The sequence below is a fragment of the Corvus kubaryi genome, unplaced genomic scaffold (genome assembly GCF_017639235.1).
Source record: "Corvus kubaryi isolate FWS band 111438036 unplaced genomic scaffold, C.kubaryi_AGA036_p1.0 split1-131, whole genome shotgun sequence".
Classification (NCBI taxonomy): Eukaryota; Metazoa; Chordata; class Aves; order Passeriformes; family Corvidae; genus Corvus; species Corvus kubaryi.
In genome coordinates, this window is record NW_024582073.1 from 8,011,432 (window position 1) to 8,037,220 (window position 25,789).

The 25,789-nt window shown below is 46.1% G+C and overlaps 1 long non-coding RNA gene across 1 annotated transcript; it reads left to right on the top strand.

Annotated features, from left to right (window-relative positions):
* The first annotated feature begins 429 nt into the window (after nucleotides 1–429).
* Nucleotides 430–13,339, top strand: LOC121676811. The gene is made up of 3 exons (XR_006020617.1): nucleotides 430–748; nucleotides 7,964–8,217; nucleotides 12,778–13,339. It is a non-coding gene; the product is annotated as an uncharacterized LOC121676811 (long non-coding RNA).
* Nucleotides 13,340–25,789: the final 12,450 nt, after the last annotated feature.

Here is a 25,789-nt window from a genome sequence, read left to right on the forward strand (position 1 = left end):
GAAGGAAGGAAGGAAGGAAGGAAGGAAGGAAGGAAGGAAGGAAGGCCTCTTTGTCTAGAAGTAACTTTGACAAGTACTGTCTACCATCTGTCATAACTATCTCTGTATAACAACACAGATCAAATAAACAATATCCTCCCTATTTTATGTTACAAATCAATCTAGCTGTAGATCAATTAAAAGGACATTTTTTCCATCCAAAAAAATTGGCAAGGGGCAGAGGAGGGATGGAGCGAGCCGTGTCTGCGCGAGGCGCGTTCCGGCTACGAGCCACCAGAGGGCGCTCTACACCTCTCCCTTCTCCCGCGTAATTGATGGAGGCAGCAGCGAGAGATAATTAGTTTTATGTATATAATATTTGATCATGAAAATATTCTTTGCCTTACCCAAGTGTAGGGGACCTATAATATATGTTAAAATAGTTAATTTTTTATTATGTCTTCGAGTTGTTTTACCCGTCCTACCCCCCAAATTATTGTAGCATCAACTGAAAATGTAGTCAATGTAAGCAATGTTAAATCTAATTTTTCTGTGCAAAACCTAATTAGCCATTTTAAAAAAGGTTAACGCCAGCGCCTCAGACGGTTTTTGTTTAATAATCCTATTACTGATGGCTCATCATGTATAAAATGGTGCGGGTAGGATGCAAAATTTCCACTTGTTTATAAGTGTATCTGGGAGAAATGTATAAAATAATCTACAGCACAGGAGGCAGGTCAGTGTGGAAGGGAAGGCGCTCGCCTAAAACGTAAGTAAGGCACCTTTCACTCTGCTCTTATTGCCATTATCTTTGCAGAATCGAAATATTATGTGTGGCTACAAATTTGTTCCTAAATATATGCAATCTTTTCTCTCGCATTCGTATTCTAAAGAAAATCTTGCTTGTTACTTTTTTCTCCTCCCTGTCGCAGTGTAAGATATTTTTTCCCTTGGAGAATAGATGACTTGGAGGACCCTGGTTAGCTCTTGGTGCTCAGGGGGCAACAAGGTCTCTGTCCTGGAGAACTCCCCACGAGAAAAGCGGTGCTTTCAGATCGGCCACTGCAGGCTCTTGCTAGGGGAAAAAAAAAAAAAAAATAGAAGCGGGTGCTGAGATTTCACTACCTGCCGGGAGCCGGAGCCTTTCTGTCCCTTCGACCTGTGCCGGCGCACCGGGTGTCCTGGCGAAGGCTCACCGCAGCCTTTTCCCATTACAGCTCCGAAATCCCGCGCTCTACTTAGGTGGAAGTAAATAGCTTTAAGTAACGTGTCCGACCTTTTGCTATTTCTGTTGGCATTTAATTATCCTTCGATGTCCCGAGACATAGCAGTGTAAGAGAAGAGTGTTTATGCAAGAAAAGACAAAACCCGAAAATGATCAGGCAGTGTTTTTGAAACCATGTATCCCTGACGAGTAACAAGAAATAATACTGTACTTGGAGGAGAAAACGGGCTCACGGCTAAGCGAATGGATCGCTGTGGGATACGAGATTGGTCCCCCTCCACGGACCCTGAAGTCGTTTCTTGATAGCGATTTCTGATTGCTTACCGATAACTATAAAATTATTTAAACTTCCTGGAAGCAAAATGCGGGGAAATGTCCTTATTTAAAAATGAAAAAAATAATGTATTTCGGGAATGTCTGTGAGGTTTAGCTTTTGATCACTCTCGGTCTGGTGGTGTCCTCGTTGCTTCCCGAGCCTCGGAGCACAGGGGTGTTTGCGTTTTTGGATGGCGAATTTATTTTACAGTGGCTTTTTCCGAAGTGTAGTTTGGGAGGCTCCAATCATTCTTTAGAGCCAGCAATATCTGAGCATGCATGCAGCATCCATCCATCCATCCATCCCTCCATCCCTATGAATATACATGTATATATATCACAAACTCTTTTTTTCTCAGCGATGTTGTTGACATAACTGTGCCCAGGGCTGTGCCCCAGAGGGAGGGAAGGGAGGGGAGCAGAGGGCTCGGCCGGGGCCCGGGCAATCGGACGGCGCTCCGTTGCTGCCCGCTGTCCTACGGCACAACTGTGGCCATCGGGAGGTTTTGCACGTCGCTCCCCGCTTTGGAGGTTACCCCAACTTTGACACCAAAGGCAGTCAAGCGAGCTTCTTGTCTTGTGCAGCGAGTTCGCAGCTGACGATCTTTGTTTTAAACCCCTGCTGATGTTCTTCTCCCAATACTCCCACATCGGACAAAAATATCTGCATTTTCACCCAAACGCGAGCAATTACTAAGGAAACGGGCCTCTCGCTCCTTGCATTTTCCTTCTGGTCCATTTGAAAACGGATCCATCAGCGGGTACCAGGCGTTTAAGGGAGAATTTCTTAAAGGGCATGTGGGACGGCAACAAAAGGCTGCCATTCACAGGAGAAGTCAAAGGCACTAAATGGGGACATCAAAAGGAATTCGGATCCAATCGAAAAATAAAAGAATCTGATTTCTTTTCTTATCTGAAACACGCAGATGAAAAGCCCCTAAAGCAAACAGCCAAAGAAAGCGATGTTTTTAAAAACAGCAAGAAAGGGGGGGAAAGGGGGGAAAAAATAAAGAAACAATCTCATGAATGCGTTTCTTCGGACTTTAAATGAGATGAATGACAACATAATATCAACAGCTTCTACACGACAAACCTCATTAGACTAATGTCTTTCACTGCCTCAGTTTTACGCCTTAAACTATTCCGGGACAGAGCAATGACTATTGCTAACAGCAGAATAATCCGGAACGACCCTTTTTCTAGGTGAAGAGCCAGAGGGAGCGGCAGGCAGCGCTCCGGGGCCGCGGGTAGAGGTTGCGCCGCGGGGCTCCGAGCGGCGGGCAGGGGCACGGGTGCGGTGGGTGTGTGCCGCCTGTCACCCACGGCACCTCCTGCTGCTCTCCTTACTTTTAAACAGCTAGTTTTGATTATTGTTTTTAATTGTGTAGAGTAGAGGAGCGAACATCGTTGCTGGAAGATGCACCTGCTCGAAATGCAAATACGCGACGGAAAAGGGAGATTTATCTGTGCCCGAAAGAAATACTAATGGAAGGAGAAAGATCTGTCGTTGGAGAAGGATGCTGGGTCTCGCCTTAGGTTTTTTTTCCTCCGTTTGCCCGGGGAAAACGGGGGACTTTCCCCCCTCTCGGCCTCATGTCTCCCGCTACTCAAAACCGTGCTGGAAATTTGCTGGGGTGCTTTCGGCTCGCCCTGCTCTGGCTGTCTTGAGCAGAACCAGCCCCGCTTCCCGCGGCTAGCAAGGAGAGACCGGGCTCAGAGGCCGGAGAGTCCCGGGCCAGGGGACAGGGCCCTTCGGGCGGGGGTTCCTGGGACAGCCGAGGGGGAAAAGGCCGAGCAGTGGACGAGGAAAACTTTCCGCGGAGGGAGCCCCCCTCCCCCGTGCTCCTTGCCCGGATAAAGCCCTTCCTGACAGGGGAGGGAAGGGGCAGGCTACAGGGCAGGGGCTTCCCTTTGGTCTCAGTGTGTGTTCTGTAAAGTTGTGACAGATTATTAGTAAAGGGAGGGGTTTCACAGTTTGATGAAGATATAACACACTCTGGACTATCCATCCTCCGGGCCCATTCATCAGCAGCAGAAGCACGGAGATGGGGGGAGAGGAGCTCTGTTCCTCTCCCCCACAGCAATTCATCACTGCGGCTGAATCGGAGAGTCTTGTCCTTCAGCGACCCGCTCCCTGGCCGCCCTCCTGGGATCCCTGTTCGGTCAGCTCCGTCCCAGACCAGCCCCTCTGAGGGGCCAGGGCTGCTCCGTGCTCTCCGCTGCCGGGGAGGGACGGCCGTCACCGCGGCCGCAGGACTGGCGCCCCTGGGTCGCGGAGAGGGAGCGCGCACTGGGGTCCCGGCGTCCCTCTCACCCCGCCGAGGAGGAGATCTCCCTGCTGAAGGGTAGAGGAAAGTTTAGAAGCTGCGCGCAGGAATCGGGAGAGATGGAAAGGGACAGATGAATAAACAGATAGCTAGATACAGACGGGGCGAGGATGCTCCTATGTCAGTCTTTTGTTTGGGAGTGAGTGATCCTCATTGTCTGTCGACGTGGAGAAGAGAGGAAATTAATTGCAACCAATTAATAATTAATCCCGCTTAAACAGCTTTATTATCACCCACGAACGAGAGGGAATTGGTCTGATAACCCCCCGAAGACCGAATGTCAAGTTTAACCAAATAGTTATTGCTTTATCAAACAGAGTCTGCAAATAAATTAATCAAAAGCAAATATGTTCTTTGTGCGGCTCGTTTGCCGGTAATGGATGGATATGAAGATTTGCCGATATTATTGTCTGTCATTCAATCTAACAAAGTGAACATTTATTGCATATATATTAAAAATTATCCCTTAATCGAGTGGGGCTGGGGCTGCAGTTATTGGAGTCTTCCCAGAGGTGAAGTCCCCTTGGATAGGAGAAGGGAGGGCTGCTCTTCGCCTCCCGTGCGATTCCCTTCGGAACAAGTTTCAAAATTGCTTTAATCCACCGCTAAATTGAGCTGTTTTACTAACTGTCCACGATATCATAAACAGTTTGAGGAGCTAATGGACGAGATGTTATAAAAATAGTGGACGTAAAGCACAGAAGAGGCGATATATTCGCCCGGGAGTGATGGCCGGAGACCCAGCCACGGCAGACAAGCCCTCTTTGTCTCCCCCTGGCTTACATCATTTTCTAATTAGGCATAAAATTGTCTTCATACACTGGTATCGCTGGCTTCATAAACATAACCATTATGGTTCATAAAGACCCCATTGTGGGGAGCCCCTCTTAAAATAGAAAAGGATCTGGAGAGGCCCAAAGAAAAAAACATCCCCTTTGTTTTCTCTTTTGAGAAGACGGATGGGCAATGTCACGCAGAAGATTACTTTAGACTATTAAATTGTCAGAAAGGAAGAATTTCCCTATTAATAAAGGGAGTATAGGGTAGTGATGGAGCTGGATGCTGGAGGCTGGCGAGGCGCGGTACCCGGCGCGGGATGCGCGGGGATGGCGGGACGCCGCGCGGGAACGGCGCGGCACGGTCCGTGGGAGCCGTGGCATTCCCCCCGTGGCATTTCCGGGAGCGGGGCCGGCCGTGGCCTGGTGCCACGCACCCGCGGACCAGGGGGCAGCCCCGGCCTCGGCGCCGGGATAACTGGATGGAGATGGATGGAGCCGCCTATCGCCCCCGACGCGGTGTCAGGCCCCGGACAATTACTGTCTCCAGAGGGATGGACAGACTGACTGACACTGACCTCTGCCCACGAGCCCACTGGCGGCCCCGAGGAGCTTATGTGCAATTTGCTGGATTTCGTTTACAATAACCCGACTTGACATAAATAACTCTCCATGCTGTGTCTACGCCCGCCTGACCTCCTGAACTAGCGCGGAAACACTGCCGTATTGATCAGGGGCGCGGGGGTTTTTTGCTTCTTTTTTTTCTTTTCTGTTTGGTCCGCGAAAACCCGCTCACCCCGCCCCACGGTCCGTGCGCTCCCCCGAGGCGGACAGGCCCGGGCCCCGCGCGGGGGCGGCAGCGGGGCCCGGCCGGTTCTCCGCGCGGTGCTGAACCGAGCCCTCCCGAACCAGGACAGTGGTCCTATTTCCTCGGACCCTACTTTAACTTGAGGACGCTTTCCTAACAAAAAACGCAGGAGTTAAATTTCATGTCGCGACAGCTATTGGCGAGCCCTGACGCCCGGTGAGGGTCGGCGGGGAAGCCCCGGTAGGGCATCGGCTCCCCGAAAGCCTCCGCTCCCGCTCCTTTCCCTCTCTCCCGTCCTTCCCCGCACCAGTTCAGAGGCAGACCTTTGTTTCAGCCCCCGCTGGAAGCTCCGCGGGGCGTGTGGAGAGGGATGGAGGAAAAAGAGATAATAAGGAACGAAAGTGAAGGGAGAGAGAGGGACTCTACGGCAGAAGCCTTGCGGAGCGGGGCTGGTGTTATCCATTTAATGTGACATATGGAAATCTCCCGGTGGGGCCACAATTAAAGGAGCCGGCCCTGCGTCCTTTATTCCGCGCTAACTTTTGTGTTAAATGTTAACAACCTGGCGCTATCCATTCTGGCTCTATCACCAAGTGAATGTTGACTCCAAGGCTGCCTTCCTTTCTGCCTATTCTGGGGCTGCCTCCCGTGCAGATTTATGTATTTTTGATATTAAATTCTTTCTAACATTACGCCTGCTCTCCTGTTGACTTTCATTGACCCTTGCCCTTGTCCCCATACTTTTCCATATTTAATACATGAACATTTTTGCCAGTGCCCTCCTCTCTTTGTTACCTCCCGGTTGACTGCCGTCCCTAATGGCATGTGCTGTTTGCTCTGTTGTTGAACTTGGTAGGGTCACATAGTCTTGTGCTGTGATATCCTCTGCATTTCCAGCCCTGCCATTCTAGGGAGGTGCCTTGTGGAACAAGCCTTTTTTCCCCTGGCTACCGGCTTCCTAATGACTTAAGCAAACACCTTCGCTAATGATCCCCCAGGCTCCCTAATCCCCTCGGGGTTTTGTTTAGCTGAACTCCTAGTGCTCCGCCTGTCCCACTGGTAGCTTGGCCTCTCTGACCTGAGACATCGCAGCTCTTCTCCTTGGAGCGGGCTGCCTTGTCCAGCTCCGCCTGGGCCAAAGGCCAGGATCATGGGAGCATTGGATGCCACCAGCTGCTTGAGGTGACACCGAATTACAAAGAAGAACCGCCAAAGGAAACTTCGGCTCACACAGGCAAATGAATGTGTTCATTTATCTCCTCTGACTCCGCGGTTCGCGGCGTGCCTCGGCCCTACGGCTTGGCTGGGGGAGCGGCTAAACGTCCTTCCCAAGAAAGATTGGCTCACTTCTCCTAGGCCGGTCTGTTCAGTATCATTATGTGACCAGTTTTCAGAATTGAAGTTGCCTGGTGTTTTGATTCTTCCCTGCCTGTGCATTTGTGCCCTGGAGGTCCCTTCAAAATGGATGCTAATTGTTGGGGCTGCACACTGCTGCCTGCTAAAATGCCCCAGAGCTCCCAGGCCCTGCTCCTCAATGGCTTAATTGACAAGGACTTGTCTGTATTTAGGAGCAGCTGGTCCAAAGCATTGGCACATCAGTGCAATCTTAACACAGCATCCCTAGCCTGGAGGAGTATGAGGGTAAACGTGGTTAAAATGAAGGAAGATTTATAGTCGGCCCCCGTGGGTAATGCGACAGAAGACAGCTACCAAGATTTTCCCTAGTAGGGGTTTCATTCATCAGCTTCCCAGCCTTGGTAACGTGTCTAGGAGCCACGTTCCAGCTATTATTAATAATAGGAGGTGGCCATTTAGCACAATTAGGCAGGTGACAGTGTTCCACAATAATGCATAGCCCCAAACGAGACGGGGAGTCGCTAGCAAACAGATCCGTGGCCGAGCAGTGCCGGGGCTTTGCGCCACAGCCAATGTCCCGGGTGGATCTGGGCTGGTCCAGAGGGCAGCGAGCGCTCACCCACCTGCGAGGGCCCCAGCTCTCAGCTCCATGTGTTGCCAGTTAAATCCTGGCAGGCAGCGCTTTAGCTTCCTTCTACAAGGAAGGCAGGGAAAGAGCACCTTCCGTAGAACTGCTCCCTCTAAACCTTGAGTTAAACCCTCCGAAGTCCCACACCGGGTATAAAAATAATCTTTCATCGCGTCTCCGAATTTTAAATTAAGGCTCTCTTTAATTTCGGATGCACAGATGAAACATATATATTTTTTCTCCTCTCTCTTTAAACATTTCTCGTGAGCTTCCTGTTTATAAGATTTAAACTTAGATTATTTCTAAACGGGAATGGCTGGGCTTATTTTCTGCTCAGAGTTATTCAGCGTTTTACAAAGAAGGTTTATGGAGCCGCTTAAAACTAAGGGGGTTTTTGTTGTTGTTGTTTTGCAATGTGTGGGAAATACTTTTATGTTCACACAGTTCACCCCATGAATAGGGATAATAGGTTCGGGATCCTCATTGAAATTTGAAGTTTTTAAACAGAAATTCCCTAACTTTTGCTCGTTTTCTCAACTTTTTTCGTAGGAACAATGCCAACATTGAAGCCCTCGGTTGGAGTCTGCACAGTTGGAGATCTTTGGTGCCATTTTAGACATCTTTGGATTTCATCAATCAAACTGACTACAATTTTCCATAAAAACCCTGAATTTGGGTCAGAAAGTGGGCAAAGCAGATAAAGATCGTTCGAGCTGTCTTATAAGATGATAAATAGATATCCTTTCAGTCCAACAATGCAAGAAGTGCAGTTTTGTAATTCACTTCCATTGGTTTTGAATGCAGTGAGTCGAAACAATTTATACATGTTTTCCCATGGTTAGAAGATGTCTTTACATACTTGTCAATAGTAGCTTGACCTTTTCCCCACTGAGCTACGAAGAGGTGCTTTTTTTTTCTCCTTTTTCCAGAAACAGAAAAGGGTGTTTTGGGGTTGGCTCCCGCCCCCCCTTTTCCTTCCTCTACTTCTTTAGAAACGGAATCAATAAGATATTTCATCTTATCCTGAGGTTTATGCAGATGGTAGGTGATTCACTGCAGTTCACCACGCTGCAGAGGAAGTATTTTGCTCTGTGCTGCCATGAGTGAGTGGCCCGAGTGAGGTTTTAGCCAGACCTGTTGGATGTCCTCACTGTATTCTTGAACCCTAATGGGTGAGAAGCCCTAAAACTCTCGGGCGGAGACCTCGGTGGATTCTGCCAAACTGCCTCAGCAGGTAGAGCCTTGCTGTGGGGCCGAGGGGAGGATTTCTGCCTCCTGGGTTTCTGTCGGCTCTCTAACTGTCCCGAGAGGAATGTCTTGTGGGGTGAAGTCCAGCTCCTTAGATGCTACACGCATCCGAGCAGGGTTAGAACGGGCACCTCAGGTCATGTGGGCGGCCCGCGGAGGTGTGGAAACACCTTTCGCATCAGCAGCACGGGGCATCGGTCTGGGCGTGTTTCAGAAAGTGAGGTGGGAGCACTGACCTGGGTCTGCAGGATAGGGAAACTGAGGCACGAAGCTGCTTTCCCACGGCTGGGACGAGGGGTGGCTCGGCACTTGCCGACCCCTGCCGGTCGCTACGAAGCAAACTGAAGGACTCTTCTGGGAAGAGGGCAGGAGAGAAGGATATATATTTAGAAGACTAGAACTCCTCCACTGAACCAGGGGGACTTGCCCCCGGGGGGAAGCCCACCAGGTCCCCACACTCTGCAGGCACCCAGCCCGCCCTATCCAGGGGACAACCTGCCGCTAGCTGGTCTCCCTCCCGCGCAGAGGGAAGTGGTGGAAGGACTAGGACCGGAGATAAGGCTTTTGTTTTTCCTCTCCTCTCCTTGAACACGACAGTCCTGCTAAGTGCTGAACATTACTCGCTAATGGATAATGACCTGCGGTGTGCAGCTGCCTCCTGCTCCATAGATAAAGGCTGCTTTTACTATTAATTGCATTTGTAACATGAGCGCAGTAGGTTCACAATCAAAACGATCCAGAAACGGCAGCACCCACGTTGCGACGGCCACAGCCGCCTTCACGAAGCATCCGGACCCTTCTGCAGAGCGCAGACGGGGTCCACGGCCTCTCGCTCTCCCCTGGGGGGAAAGCAGTCGTGGGGGAGGAGGTGGTTCAGCTGCCCAAGAGCATTTCCATCTCTGCAAAGGAGCACGTGGAAAGGAGGCGAGAAAGGGTTAAAGCAGCTCGTGGGCACTGGTGGCTTCCCACGGCCCGTGGGTGAGAAACACAGCCATTCACACCATGCAGATTTCGGGACTGCGAACAGTTCCCCTCCCTCAGCCGTATCTCGGGTGAAATTCCACCTGAACGAGATAAAAAAAAACCCTTTTTTGTTGTTGTAATTTTTCCCTTTTCTCAGGCGAAGATACGTTTGCTTCTCTGCCCTCCTTCCAAGCTCTTCTTCGTATGCCGCGGGGAACCCCGGGATTCAGCCAGGCCGTGTGCGAGGCCAGGGGTGGGCTGGGAACTGTGCGGGCATGGCGGCAGGGCCCCCAGGCAGCCTCCCGCAGGTGCAAGGGGGCTGCGGAAATTTTTGGGACACATGAAGGAGAAAGACCACACGTCTACGGACTTGGCCTGCTTTAAAAATGACTCTATGTGTTTATAACTCCGCAGCAGGGGCTTAGCGAGTGACACGCGGCAGTTGCTAGACAAGATTTTGGGGGCAAGACACTCATACGAGGGTTGCAGTTATAAGTAGCGAGATAAAACAAATCATTTCCTCCTTAGGAAGCCTTTCACTCCCTGCTATACCTTAGGGAGCCTTTCACTCCGTGCAAAACGTCAAAAGCTGCACTAGAAACAGATAATCGGATTTCTCCCTTGCCTCCTTATTTGCTGTATCCCTAAGCGAAGCTCCGAGGGACCGCGGTGCCGCTGTCTGGCCGCTCCCGGCCGAAGGCACGCAGAGGCTGGGCCGCGGCCTGAGCTGTCCCCGGCGCCTCGAGCCTCCCTCTCTGTGAACTCTGCTTTCTCAGGGTTTTGGTGTGGTGGTTTTTTGGGGTTTTTTTCCCTGATTTTTTTCCCCCTCCATTTTTAAAATTTCCCTTTCTTCAGTCTATCAGGCAAATATTTGAGGACGCTCTCCAAGCTAAAATGGGCGCTAGAAATATCTACTTTGGCCCTTTCCTCTGCCAGTGACTATCTCTTCAGCTGCTGCCTCTGGGCGCCTCCTGAGCCGGAAGGGAAGGGGATGGCAGAACGTCTCCGAGGGGAGATCTCGGATGTTTTCACACGACGAGCGCGGCTCACGCACCTGCTGAGCGGGGCGGGGGCGCGCGGGCATTGGCGGAGCTGGCTCGTTTGGCCCCGAAGGGAAATCAATAATCTTTCGAATCTCATTCCCAGGCACTGGCTCCAGCCGGTTAACGATTCAGCCAGGGACCCTCTTAGCAGCGGATGACTTACCCAGGATGATAAATATACAGCTGCATATTTTTCAGTAGACCTGGCTCGTAGCGGTGGAAATAACTCTCCTGATTCTCTACTGTTTAGCTGCCCTCCCTCCTGCCTGTCTGAGGGGGAGAATCCCTCTTTCCTTGCCTTTTTCCCTGGTGGGGTCGGTGTAGACACTCAACCGGGTCAGGGCGTCGCTAGTGGCCGACGGGTGCCCGGGCTGAAACAGAGCTTTGTCCTGGTGCCCCTGTGCTGGTGGCGGGGACGGACGGTGCACACCCCTCCAGAGACATGAAGCCGGAGCAGCCCTGAAGCACACCGCATTGCTCCGCACTGCGCGGCGCTGGGGCCGGCAGGCGGGGAAGCGCGGCGGAGCCGCGGGCCAGGGACTGGGGGCTGGAGGCAGGAGCCCTCGGCCGGGGCAGGCGGTGCCACTCACGCCGGCGGGGGGCTCGCAACTCGCTGCAGCCCCGCTCCCCAGTCTCTCAAAGCCCCTTTCAGCCGCTCTGCGGGCTCCTCACCGGAGGAGGCTGAAGCTACATAAAAGCGCATTATGAAAATTATAATATCGGGCCCAGAGCATGTCCGCGGAGGCAGCTCGGCAGCTTTCAGGCATTGAGCTCCTGTTCAGCTGGACTGAGCTGTAAAATATCCATTTGAATTCGGTGCCTGAATGGAGCAGCAGCAAGAACAACAAGGACCGGGGCAACAGAGCTCCCTTTATCCCCCCCGTGACTTCCCCCTTCTTGGCCATTCCTTTCCTGTTGCACCTTTCTTGCTTATGGGCAAATTCAACGCCTTTTTTTCTCTTTTCTTCTTTCTTTTCCCTGAGCGGGAAGGGGGGAAGGACTGGTGGGGGGATGTGTGCGGGAAAGGCCCCGTGCCCTTCCCTGCCTCCCTCCCCGCAGTATGCTCCCCGGAGCCGGTGGCTCGTCTGGTTGCAGTGCCGGAGGGGGAAGAGGGGGGAGAAGTACCAGGCACGCCCTGCCAGGCAGAGCCGAGCTCGCCCCGGCACTCAGCTTCACACGGTGTAAAGAAGCTTCTTTCTCCATCCCGGAGAGCGGCCCACTCTGTCTGCCCTAGCTAAACACGACCCCACACCCTGCGACGGTGCCACTGTTGAGACTGATGCGAAAGAGTCTTTGGCTCCATAAACCCCAAGGAGCCCGGGATGAGAAGCCACGGGGGGAGAGGGTTTTGGCAGTTATGATCTATGGAGGCAGATGAGCCGACCTGCTATTCAAAATACTGCCCATTGTGTTGGTAATGGTCCGTTTATGACTGGAATAACCCCTTTAATATTAATAGAGCCTTCTAAGGCGGCGGTTTCCTGGGTGCTGGGCAGGCGGGCGAGCAGCGCAGGTGTTGGGGCAACCTGTGCAGGCGGTGGCCCGGCCGCGGCTCCCGGCGCAGGCAGCGAGCAGGTGCTGGCGGGACGCGCACCCTCTGCACCCGGGCGAACAAAGGCTCGGCTCGCCCGGGGTCTGCGAGCATGAAGAATTGTTTAATTTCAGGGGAAAGTGAAAGGCTCTGCTTCTGCCGGGACGTGACATTTCCTGTGGTGAAGCCTGCATTGGCTGCTAATAGAGATCTAATTGATGGGTGAAGTCCCATTTCCGCGCTTTCTCCTTTATTGCTCCATCCAGTCTGTTGCAAAATATAACCTTAATCTGATTTAGCAATTCCTCCAGGATTCGGTGCAAGCTTACAGCACAGGAAAAATCGTTATTAAAAAAGTTAAAATACAGACTTGGATTCACTGCGTTGCCTTTTTTTATATATATTATTATTATTTTGTTTGGTTAGTTCTTTCTCTTTTTTTTCCTTTTTTTTTTAGACCCAACCCCACCCAGACTCCTGGCAATTTGACACGTTCCTTTTCGGTAATCACTCCGGGTTTTATGACTATTAATATTAGAAGGGATCGGCGATAATGCAGATGTCCCTCTTTGTTTTAGATGCAGATGTCAGCATTTTGCAGCCCGGTTCCCGAGCGCGTCTCCGGGCGCGGACTGAAGCGCAGCCCCGACGGAGCGGCGCATCCCGGCTGGCAGCGTACCACAGCCCGGGGAGCGGGAACAAGAGGGGCAAGGCACCGGCAAGTTTGGCGATTGACGTCGCCAGAATAAAAATATAAGGATAAATAACAATCAGTACCGTTTTGCTGGAGCTCATTTCTCTTTCTCTCCCAGGGGATAAAATAATACGTTTATTTTAAAAAGGCTGGCACGGGACCCAGTGGCAGCCGGCCCATTCTCTCCCTGACTGCAGGGATGCGCACGGGGCTGTTCTCCTCCCGTGACTGCAGGCGAGCAGAGGGGCCAGGACAGACCGCATCGCCCCGGCCTTTACACCTGCGGGCAGTTTAATGCCCCCCCGGGGCCGACAACCCAGGCGGAGTGTGAAGGGGCTCCACAAGCCACCGTCAGGAGGGGATGCCCGGCCAGGCTCACGTGCGAAAGCAGCGGACAGGGCAGAGATACTCCTTTTAATTGATTCTTTGCCTTTTTGCCTTTTTCTTCGGCTTTTTTTTTTTCTTTTTTTTTTTTTTCCTCCGTTCGCGCTATCTGAGATAGAGAGGAGTGTACAGGCATTCTGGACCTATACAAACTCTCTTCAGTCCCCCTCGATAGGTTTAATGAGGCGGAACACGATGAAGGGGATTTGAACTGGTCTAAATGATTGATGAAGCCTGGGGCAAGGCTGAGCTTTTTCCGGATAAAGCCCCATAGATCCCGTTATAATGGCTGGATAGTGGCAGGGCTGGGCTCCTTCAAAAGCCGTGGCCCAAGCGCATTGAGAGGAAACAGGGAGGGAAGGTGCTCTGTTGTTACCTAATCAGCCAGTGCACTGAGCCACCAGCCGCCGGAGGCAGGAGCGCGCTGCCGGGGAGGTGAGGCGGGTGAAAGGGGCATTCCTGACACACTCACACACACACACGGGCCAAAGGGGCATTCCTGGCACGCTCACATACACACACCCCCCTACACACATATACACATGCCAAAGGGGCATTCCTGGCACACACACTCACGCCCCCATACACATCCACCCACCCATACACACACACATGGGCCAAAGGGGCACTCCTGACACATTCACACACACACACAAAAAAGCATGCATGCACCCTCACACCCCTGTGGAGCCCTGCCAGCCCCAGCCCACACAGTTTCCTGCCAGAGCAGCCTGGGACCTGGCCTGGCTTGGCCCACAAGTTGACAGTCATGGGCCCATGAGTGAGGGGATAGAGGTCTGCCCCTCAAAACTGAGTAATCTCAAAGTGGCCCAGACCAGGGCTTTTGTAATGGAGATGGTGCCTGTTGCAACACAATCCCTCACTGGTGTGATGGCTCACCTGTAACACCTGCAACACCCCCCCATACACCCCCCAACACACACATATGTGAAGAGGAGAAAAGTGAGCCAACGCTGTGGATGCTGCAATAGTAATTAAAAAGTAGATTAAATAAAGGATATTAAAGTGTCTGTTGTCTTCAAAGTCCTGAATCAAAGGGTGGAAGAGGGCCTACAAATTTCATGTCATATTCCATGGAGTTTTGAGGTCCCCAAGGCTTCTCAGCTGAGCTGGCCTCTCTTTCTTTGTCAGGGAGAAACATAAGCCAAGCCCTGTTCCCAGAGAAGGTGAATATTGTGGCGGTCATCCACTGTGGCCCTAGTAGGATGGTGGTGCTGGTGGAAAGCCATTCTGGCTGGCAGGGCAAAAAACTGAGTCCTGGATCCTGACAAGCAAGGAGAGAGTGACAAGTGTCCTATTATGGTGGCATGCTTTGTTTTGTGTAAACCTTCCTCAGGTTAAGCCCTTTAAAATATTTTTTTAAAGGCTCCTTTGAGGTAAACTAAAACTAGTGCCATGTAAATACTAGATGGAGAAGCTCTGATTTTATAAAGACTGATATGGAAACGTATCCTACTGAGCATAACAGCCTACAAGGAAGAAACTCATTGAGGTCCCACAAAAAGTAATCAATTCACTGATTAAAATGTGCAAAATGGTACCTTGAGTATACGAATACAGTAGCACACATTCCGTATGCCCAAGTATTGTGTAAAATTAGTGGCGGGAAAAATCCTATGTAAAAATGTTCCTCTTAAGGAGTGATCTTCTAAACCTTGTCTGTGTCCTTCACCTTAACAAGCAAATACAGTCTGCTGGCAAGGACAAGAGTATTTTGAAACCCTGCAGTTAGGGTTCCTGTGATGAATGAAAAATCCTCTACACTAGCTTGTATTTCTCAGTAATAGCAAAGTTCTAGAAACAGTCTTTTCCCCTTTAATAATAGTTGAAAATGCATCATGAAAAGAGATGGTTTGAACTATTTGTACAGAGGCAGAATTCAATACAGCAACGAGAACGGGTTGTAAGGGGAAAAGGATCACTATTCATTTTTTCACTTCATCTCTTACCACTTTGGCTTTGATCATTCACCGTTGGGACCAATCCTGAATCAGATAAAACTCTTACTGTAGTCAGCAAAGCGAAAACCTTGTTCACCTTATGAAATCCTACTGATTTCTGAGGAGCTATTTATACCTGCAGAATGAGCAGATTTAAGAGAGACACAAAGTAGCAACCCTTACAGGTGTGAACTGAGTCCTTCTTGTCACCTGCTTTGGGTTGGGAGTACTCACACCAGTAGTTAGCAGCAAAGGTAAAGAACAAAACAAAACATTTGGATAGAATAACTCCACTAACTTTCTACCTTTCCTCAGTGCTGGGAAGTTAAGGAAGAATAAGAGAACAACTTTATTAAGAAATGTGTATGAAGAGTGAGTCATAATTGCTGTTGTCTTGCAAAAGCAAGAGTGCTTTGGGGAAAAATAAAAAAGGACAAAAGAAATCACTGAGTTAAATGAAATTATTAGTACAGTTCAATTTGTCTCTGAAAACCAAACGAAGACATTTTGGAACAATGAAAAGAGAAACTGCTGTTGTTTCTTCCTAGATACAAACTCTATTACATCTATCTTTTATCTCTGAATTATCCTGATTTTATTATTAACAATAACATTACAGCATATTTTATCCTAGTCTAGATCCAAGGATCTCAGAGCATTTTACAAGTATTAATGAATGAGCACGGCGTGAAAAAATGCTGTTATTTTGTATTCAGTAACTGGTGATTTCTTGGAGATCGTGATACACACGGAGTTCCACAGTTTGGCAGCACTGTCAGGGTGAGAATTATCTATCTTTTTTTTTTTTCAAGGAAAAAAAAATGTGCCATGAGATAACCAGTGCATACTTTGACTTGGAAACCAGGGCTCAGTAGAATGAAATTAAGATCAGAATCCAATCTGATGATTGCTAGCCTGATTCCCTGCCACCAGCCAAGTCCTTGTCTCCCCTCTATCTAGTTTAGTGCTAATACTAAACTGTCTCTTCCCTCCTGGCAAGGAATACCAACATTTGCTGGCACCTTGCAGAAGGAATACCCAAGTGTCCCACCTTGCCCTGTGACACCTCTCCTTTCCCAGTGTCTCTACAAAAATTGCTGCACAGGCACTCTAACGCCAGAGAATGGGTCAGTTAGGCAAGTTTAACAGTAATGGGGTTACTCTCCTGACAGCTTTAACTTCCAATCCTGCCCGGAATCCATGATTTGGTTAAACTCATCGCCTCATGCATGGTGTCTTTGTCCTGAGAACTTTCTTGCTCTCCCAAATATGCAAAGTGGAAGAGAAAGAGGTTATGAAAGCCCAGAAATTTGGTTGCAGTGACCAGCCAGGGTGGTTTTTGCCAGTACAACATCCATGGGACCACAACAGTCAGGGGCACTGGATCATGCAAAGGCCTGGAGCCTGACAGTTCCCATTACTTTATGCGGTGTTCAAAAGAAGTTCAAAAGTCTGTCTTCCTGATTCTTCCTGATTTGATGGGAACTCTTCATAAATTTCCTCCTTCCATAGGGATTTGATGCAAACTGAGGAAATGTAGGCTCCTGATCTTTTCATTCAAAAAATGTTTCCTACCTTATCAGTAATAAGAAAACTCCACAGCGATATAAGGTCTTTTTCAGCTTATGCCAACAGAGACTCCTTTATATGACAGAGTTATCTGTGTATGTGCACAGCCAGAATACTCCTCTGACAAAGTGCAGGGTCAAGTGATAAATTGCATTTAGACTGTACTTGCCTGTTTTACCAGTACTGTAAACAGGTGTTAGTTTAGAAAAGTCAGACAAAAGCTTCTAATTTCCTGAAAACAGAATTTCCTCCATCAGAATTCAACAGACCAGAGGCTTACCCAGATAAATCCTGTGAGAGACATGTTTAATAACCGGTATTTTGGGACTTGATGTAGAAACGGCTTCCCCAAGAAAGCCAATCATGTGCCTAGCTTTTGCTATATGGGGTCAGAGACAATCCTCTTTTCTTAGTAAATGCTTACGCTCATGAGCTTTCTAGAATGTGACCATCTCTTATGGGCCTGCAGCTAGATTTTTCTCATGAATGTATTTGAAAGATCTTGTTGGGTGGATTCCCTGCTTCGCACAGTCTGAACTCAAAATGATATTTTTCTTCAGCAGAAAAAAGTTGAACTCTTACCCATTTAATGAGATTGCAAAGAACATATTGTCCACTGTCTTGCTGTCATTTGATTTCAGACAGTCCTCTGGGTTCCCGTGTTAGGTCACTTGCTTGTACAGTAACATACAGCCCAGAGAGTAGGATTGCAGAAACCTTATTTACTCAGGAAGTTAGAAAAAAAAAAATCTCTGAGGTCCCCTGAATAATTCTCCTGATAAATGCATGAGACATTTATTTAAAATGCTTAAATTCTGGGGTTTTGTTTTTTAACAGGGAAATACTGGCCTTCCTGTTTACAGGTGAAATGGTCATCAAAGACTAAAGAATATAAAATATTTACAGCTATATTCAAAACAAAGTAGACAGGAATTTCTGCCAGCATCTTCCAGGCTGGATACTTCGAGTTAGCTGTCTATGGCATACATGTTTTGATTGCACATGTGTGCATCTAAAAAGAAAATGGTTGGCAGTAAGAGATGCTGAACTGTCACTGTTAAGTATCTTATTATGGTCTTATTTTCTTTGTGGAGGAAATGCCTTGTATTTTATTAGAAATCCCATTTTATTTAGGTTATTTTCTTTGTGGACAGAGTCTCTTTTCTCATCCAGTGCTGCCCTACACAAGTCTTTGAAAGCGTCTCAGCCCTTTAGATTGCTCCAGAACAGCAGCACAGGGAAAGAAATGAGCAACAAAGCTCCGCAGTGCTGTGTCCCCATTGGGCCTGGCAGAGTCTCCTCCAGTCAGTGGTCAGTTTTTTTTGACAGAAGAACAAAGTGCCGAAGCTGCCTGCAGCTTCATTCAGCCCCGCGGTTGCCCAGGCAGGCGGGCTGGCAGGCCAGCAGCCAGAAGCCAGCAGGCAAAATTTAACAGCCACGCTTCAAAACACTGGTAACAGCCATCAATGGATCCATAACTCTCAGCTCTCCAGATATGGGGTCATCTTTCAATACTACCCCACTGTCATATACAACATTTGTCTTGTCCTGCATTCAACTAATTGTGTCAATCTACGGGGTGACTCTATAATACACATATACAATAGCACAATGAAAGCAATAATCTCCTACCCAGTCTCTTTATTTATTTAAGTGCTATTACAAAGTTTCCTGCAGCAAAGAGAAGCTGGGAGGCTGCAACCTATTCCAGCCATGCAACAGCTATCCAGATGAAAGAAAGAATGAATGTGCTGACTTAAGTAAGTTACAAGTTTCTGTGACTTTTTTCTTTTTCCAACCTGACAACACTACCAAGTGGTATGGAGGGGGTTAGGGAAGTGACTTCATTAATATTTTAAAATTTGTAGTACAAAAAGAAACAGAAATACTAATAAACAAAATTTGTGATTCCTCGGTAATTATTTTTCCTTCTGACATTTTTAAAGGGAATATTCACAATTTATATTTATTATAAGTAAAATGCAAATACAAGATGTATAAAATAGCTCAAAGCTTTCTCAGTTTAATGGGTTTGTGGCTCTAGTTTTTGAAGTCCTAATATCATTATGTATCTTTAACATAAATAACTTTCATTGTAGCAAAATTACTCCTTCTTAGTTCAAAACTCTGTTCAGAGAATTACAATAAAGTACTAGATATTGCTGTTCTCAGCATCATTGCATTAATTGCACAAATGACCACATTTGGCTAATGTTCATAAGCCTCACGATCAATCAGGATTCATCCTTGTTCTGCTATCATCCCGACACACTGCCAATTCCCCTTTACAAAGACCCACACCTCTTAGGAACAGCCATAAATAGATGTTTTAAGGGTGTCCAAGGTTGGGGTAGTTTGCTGGAATCAGGGTGGTTTCCCAATCTCTGCAGGTACCTGCAGAGATTGGGAAGCTGTTTACCCATAGTAAAGTCCTTGTAGATAGCACCATGCCTTATTATCATGTGTTTATTACAGCATCTGGTGGATCTGCCAGCAGGGATGGAGTCCTTTCTGCCCATGTGCTATCCCAAGACAAACAGAGGTAACTCACGTGGGATCATTGAACTGTCTGTCCCAAGTACTGTCCATCCAACAAACAGTCCAGCCATATCCAGCTTCCCCTGAGAGACTGAATACAGAGTGAAAAGCTGGATGAGTAGAAGTCTTCTCATATAAGCAGATAATTTGATGAAGAAACAAGGGAAACATATAGCAGGAAGCTGAATATATCACAAAACATATCAAATATTCTGGGATGGAAAGTTTTCTGATCAGCATATATTTGACTAATGTTGTGAAAGATATCTTTTAAGGAGTTCTTAAAATAATCTGGTGACTAGAAAAAATCCTTTCAATCTGTGAAGGAGGAAAATTCGTCTAATTATCTTCTGGAGAAGTAATGGAAAAGGAATGGGTCAAAATGACAAATGCACATCTTCAATAATGCATCACCACAATGATTTAAAATACTGAGGGGAAGATGAATGAGCATGTTAACATGTGCCCTTCTCCATATTCTATAGATTACAAAAAGCAAAAAGAAGGTGCTCCACCAAAGACATTCACAGTCACAGAATCATGGAATCATGGAATTAATAGTTTGCATTTGAAGGAACCTTAACTATTATCTTGTTCCAACCCTCCTGCCATGGGCAGCGTCACCTCCCTAGACCAGGTTGCTCAGAGCCCTATCCAACCTGACCTTGAACACTTCCAGACAGTCAGGCAGTGCCTCATACCTCTCTTGAAGGCTGTAGCTGCCAGTACCTGGAGTGAAAGAACCTACAGACAATGGTGCCCTTGCTGGAGCACCTTCTTCCTGAGCATTGGGCAGGCTTCTGACAAAACCTCAGAGCGGGACACTGGACAGCTGAGCAGAGTGGGCTCTGAGTGAGTGTGTGTGGGCACTTGAAGCTCATTAAACTGAGCTCTGCTTGCTTTGCTGCAGTGTTTTGTAAGAGTTCTCAAACCTAATTCTATCTCAAGAAAATAAAAACACCAGTCCTGAATGCACTTGTCTATAAAAGCTGGACTGTGTGAGGTCTAATCACACTGTGAGCCTTTTAGTGGTGCTTAATAACCTGACTGAATAATGAAAGAGTATTTAGGTGAACATAATGAATAAACCAGTCCTGCCCTCTGTTTTCCTATAGCTCTTGAAGGTCTGTGAAGGTCTTCCTATAGCTCTTATAGGTCTGTGAAGGTTGGAATGAGATTTTTGTGAGAAGTTCATGTGACACAAATAATAACAGGATGAAAGCTCCAGTGCTGGGATAGATCAGAAATAAGTTAAATGATATTTATATAATGAGATACAAAAGGCAATTAGAAACTTCTATGTGACCAAACTCTCATATGGAGACCTGAGAGCATTTGCAATAGAATTTTTCTTAAAACAGAGACAAAACTCGTCATATTTTAAATTAAATCCTTCAAACTCATTGAAAGTAGTAACTGAACTCTCTTTCTTGTTGGACAGAGATTCTCAGAAGGGCCATTCCCAGGAATTTTAGATATTTAACACTGACAGTGATCAAAAAGCCAAAAATGGTCTCAATGGTACATTGGCCTACTTGCCTGTAGCAACTCCTATCCACAGGAACAATTGCACATGATTCTGGTCTCCCAGATGAGATAATCCAAGGGGCCAATTTCACATAGCATTTACCACTTGTAAAATCTTTTTTCCAATTAATATTTCTAATTTTAAACAACCATAAAATTGTGATATCAGTAGCCTAGTAACAAGGTTAAACAACTAGAAAATATTAGTAATGAGCACATAATTTAACTCATAGTCCTAACTAAATCAAAATTTGCCTGAGGGCAAAGGAGTAAGGACTTCAGAATATGTCCCATCACTGCCCCTTCCATTTTCTTGCATGCCAGTGCTTACTCACAATCTCAGCACAAGGGAGAGGTGGGAGGTGTGCTAGATGTGAGCACAACAGGGATAGAGACAGCATATTTGTTGCAGAATAGAGTTTAAAGTACGTAATAACTGTGGATGTTTCACATGTGGCCAGACCATGCACTAATTACATGTGCACAGTCAAAAGTTCTAATTGTGATAGCTGCAAAGAGCAGGCTCTGAGTCACTGGGAAGTGAGCTGGTTTTTGTGGATGCCTCCTTTGAGAAAGTAAATGCATCTCCTAAAAGACTATTTTCAAGAAACAGCCTATATATATATATATGTATATATATCTACTCACTACATAAATGCAGTTGTTTGAAATAAGAAGGATTTTCAGTAATGCTGTAATATTTGTATATCTACACAGTCACTATCTATTCCATATACACAAACATCCGCCTAGCCAGAAAATAATTGTGGATAATTCAATGTTCAGATTCGATAATGGATGCTCAAATAAATATGAGAATTCCAAGCAAATTTGTGCAAATGAAAAAAGATTTCCTCTGACATAATGGCATGGTGCAAGGCTGTCTGTAATGAGCTGTAATTTGTCTGGAAGAGCATTTTAAAGGGGTTGATCCATCCACTGGAAGACCAGCAACTGCTCTGAGACTAGAAGCAATGAGCCAGCCTGCCTCGTCTCAGAGGAAATTACACCACAAGCAGGCCAAATTTCTGACAACTTCCATAAATTATTTCGGATTTTCATATTTCAAATTTCATCTGCATTCATCATGTGAGTTTGACTGGGGAAAAATGTCTAGGAGGAGCTCTGCTAGCATTCAGTGCAGCAGTCCCAGGAGCCTGCCCTGGGACTAGATAATTGAATTTGGTTTTGATTAGATTATTCTTGCTGCAGTCTACTGCCAATCTGAAGTATTGTGCCTTCTCTTCTACTTAACCTTCCTGCCCCATGCCTGCTCCAGCCTGCATGCAGCTCTCTGTATTGCAGAATATATTTGAACAATCAAACTTAGGAGTTATTATTTTGCTTTCCATTGTCCATCCTTATAAAAGCACACATCTTTCACTGGGTTCCTTCTTCCCTGAAATCAGATTACTTCTTTTTTTTAAGTTTGTAATATTGTTTACCATTTTCAGTGGAAAGTGCCCTGTAATTTAGGTGGAAAATCTAAAATCATTACTACATCTCTGGATGATGCAACATACAATAAATAAGGATCATTTCTAAAACAGCTATAATCATCACTAGGCAATACACATGAGAATAAGAACAGGTAAATAATGAATTCATTCATCTATTTAACTAAAAATCTATTGTTAACCAAAGTTATTAATCAAAGCTTTAGCTAGTGGTCAATAGAAAAACAAACAAAACACAACCCCACCCCCCCCAAACTAGCTCCACAGTGTTTCTTTGAAAGTAATCCATTAGAAAAGCAGAATATGAACTTTTAGCAAAAGAAAAACACAAGAAACATGCACCACAAAACCCCCCATAAATGAGAAACATTTATGAAACAAGTATGGCAGAAGACCAACAAAACCCCTTCATATGAATGCAGCTAAATGAATATAACAATGTTACTAGCAGTAACAATATGCAATAAATGCTTCTTAATGCATAGGCATTATTTTTCCCCATTTACAGAATGTGACTGAAATTATACATGTTTCAGGAGCAAAATACTTGTAAGTCTCGAAGTCGCAGTCTGGATTATTAGAAACACAGATAAGGTAAACAAAGTTAATGCTGTTCTTTAAGTAATATCTATCACTTCCCTGTTATTGAGTTATTTCTTTTAACAATATAGGTGTTTTTGATGCTATGTGTCTGAACTGAAGACTTTAGATTCTTTATTGTTCTCCATTTTGATGAAAAAAATTGGATTTGGGTCTGTTATATTGAGTTTTGTTCCGTAAATATACTGAAATCATATTTTTGTTAGAAACTATCAATAAATCCAGTATAAGAAAAGTAATAAGATACAAATATGAGCAGGACCTTTGCAAAGGAAATATTGCAAAGAGAGTGTGCCCATAAAATATATTAGGGAATGTGCTTTCTCCCTTGCGTTTGAAGAAAATACAGAAGGAATTTCAGGGGATCGTGCTATTTTTAATACAGATACAACACATGGAATCAGATGAGTGTAACTGCTGGGGGAAAATGTTCTATAAAATGATCAAAAATTAACTGCTAATGTATAGATTGTCTTAAAAGGCCATTATTTATTGGTTTTTAGATTTGTTTCTCATTAACACAATTTACCAATGCAAGGCATCTCACTCCAAAAAATGACTGTGGGTGTACACCTACAGCTCTACACAACCTCTACATGTGTGTATGGAGTCATATGGATCAATATACATGTGCACACACATGGTTGTTTTGTGTGCACATATGTACACCACTGCACAGATGGGTTTGTATTTTTGTGTGATTTCTGTTAAACTAAGAAAAGATTCACCCCCAGAAGATCTGGGGAAGATGAGTGCTGATGAGAGGGAGGAAAAATAAAGACAGCAAATGAAGTGTGGAATGTCCCACAAAGTTCATTTAAAGGTAGAAAAAAACCAGCTGTACTTGCTGCCTGTGAGTCCCACCCCACAGACCTAATATGCTGCATTTTTATAGCTGTAGTTGTGCTGTAAATAAGGATTTCGGTATGCGAGGAAGGGCCTACAGGCTCCAGTGTACAGCTGCAGTGGGCATGAGAAACCCAGAAAGGCTCCCCAAAATGTATGCATCTCTTGTCGTTTACTGAACAATCTCCAGGGTGGCACAGAGGAGGAATTCTTCTGACATCATCTGGTTTTGTCTACATTTTATTAAAAAACAATTTACATTCAGCAATGGGAGCTGTCTTAAAGACCTATTGTTTTCCCTTGTTTCAAGCGGCATCAATGGCTCATTCCTGCTCTTACTGAACTTAACAACCTCGGGCTCCAGCTTTGTACGGCAGCTCAGGGCTGTGAGGAATGTGCGAGGCGGCTCTCGGCTATCTGCACCTGACAGGGAGATCACACACGACAGCATCAGGACTCCCTAATTTCAGACACCCCACGGCAGTTCAGCTTTTGGAGTATTATTGTTATTTATGTTTTCTTTTACACACTGAATATATGAGCTTTATGCCATAGACAGTGTTTTTTGTTTTGAGGTGGATGAAAAAGTCCCTTTTTTTCCTTGAAACAAGTATTCAGAAGTAGTATTTGCTTAATAGCCTTAAATACGTGACATACAGTGTGTTTGCAACATCACGTGTTCTGTATTTGAACTACTGGTGGGAATATACATTATTATTTAGAACCACACAGAATCCAACCTTTTCTATAATGCAAAAGAATGTTATAGTAAGTATATTTAACTAAGAAGAGTCATGACTAAGTTCAGGTAATTCAGGTAATAATTTATAGGTATTAAAATTATTAAGCTGTGTATAATTTTCATGTTGTGCACAATTTCAATCACCATCAAGCATTACAGGTTTGATCCATGCCCTGCTGCTGATAAAGGACATTTCTGCCTCCCCTCTCTGCTGCCATTCTTTTCCCTTCCCCCTCTGCCCTTTTTTCCAGTGTCCAGATTCAGGTCAGTCTCCAGCTGCTTTGCATTTTTTGCTTGATAACAGAATTAGGACCTTAAAGGTCTTCTTTCAACTTTCCAGTGTAGATGCACTGTTCATGCTTTTCCTTTTTTTTTTTTTTGGGGGGGGGGTGGGGTGGGGGGTAGGAGGGGGCAATGTATGTTTGGGGGTTTTTTTTGTTTAAGATTTCTAGCTTCTTGAATAAAGTTTCCTTCAAGTTCTTAACTGATGGTACATTAAAAAAAAAATGGAGGAAAGAAAAATATCTATAATGGCATGTGGTCAAATTGCAGATAGGGCTGATCACAGCTTGGCTTTGACTTATTGGGCCATGAAGAACATTGACCTAAGGAATGATTTAAAGCATTTTGTCAGTTCCTGATACTGAAAGGCCTTAGAAAGAGAGATGGACTGTGCCAGCTCAGGGCATTCTTCAGGGTCTCCCAAACATGAACCTACAAAGAAGAGCCAGGCATCCAGGAAGAATTGGCTCCTAGGGAAAAAAAAAGCAGTAGCCAGTAGAAGAGATTGATATAGCTGGGTTTTTAAGAGATTTTTTGGGAATTGGTTGTAATTGCAACGGACGTTTTTACTGAAAGGGACCAAATGGACCCCTGCACAGATTTGCACTATAATATCTATTTCCAAAAAGTCTAGTCAGAAAAATGTGACCAAAAGCACACTTTGCAAAGATACAAGGTAGAACCTCATGCAAGTTTTTTACTACCCTGTTAAAAGAAACAATCCCTTTCCCCTTAAGGCCTTGCGCCTTATGATATGTGATGAATAAGTAATTTAATTAGCAGGATTTTAAAAAATTTTATCCTTTATTAAAGGATTTCATTTAAATAGAACTAGGACTCCAAGGATAACACATATAACACTTGGGTAACAGAGATGGTTTTCTGCGATAAGCTCAGAGCCCTGGAAAGAAGAAATGTTGCTTGAAATTTCAGAAGATAGGGTGATTTTTAAACCTAGAGAGAGTTCTTTCAAAATTTGGAGAAAAAGAT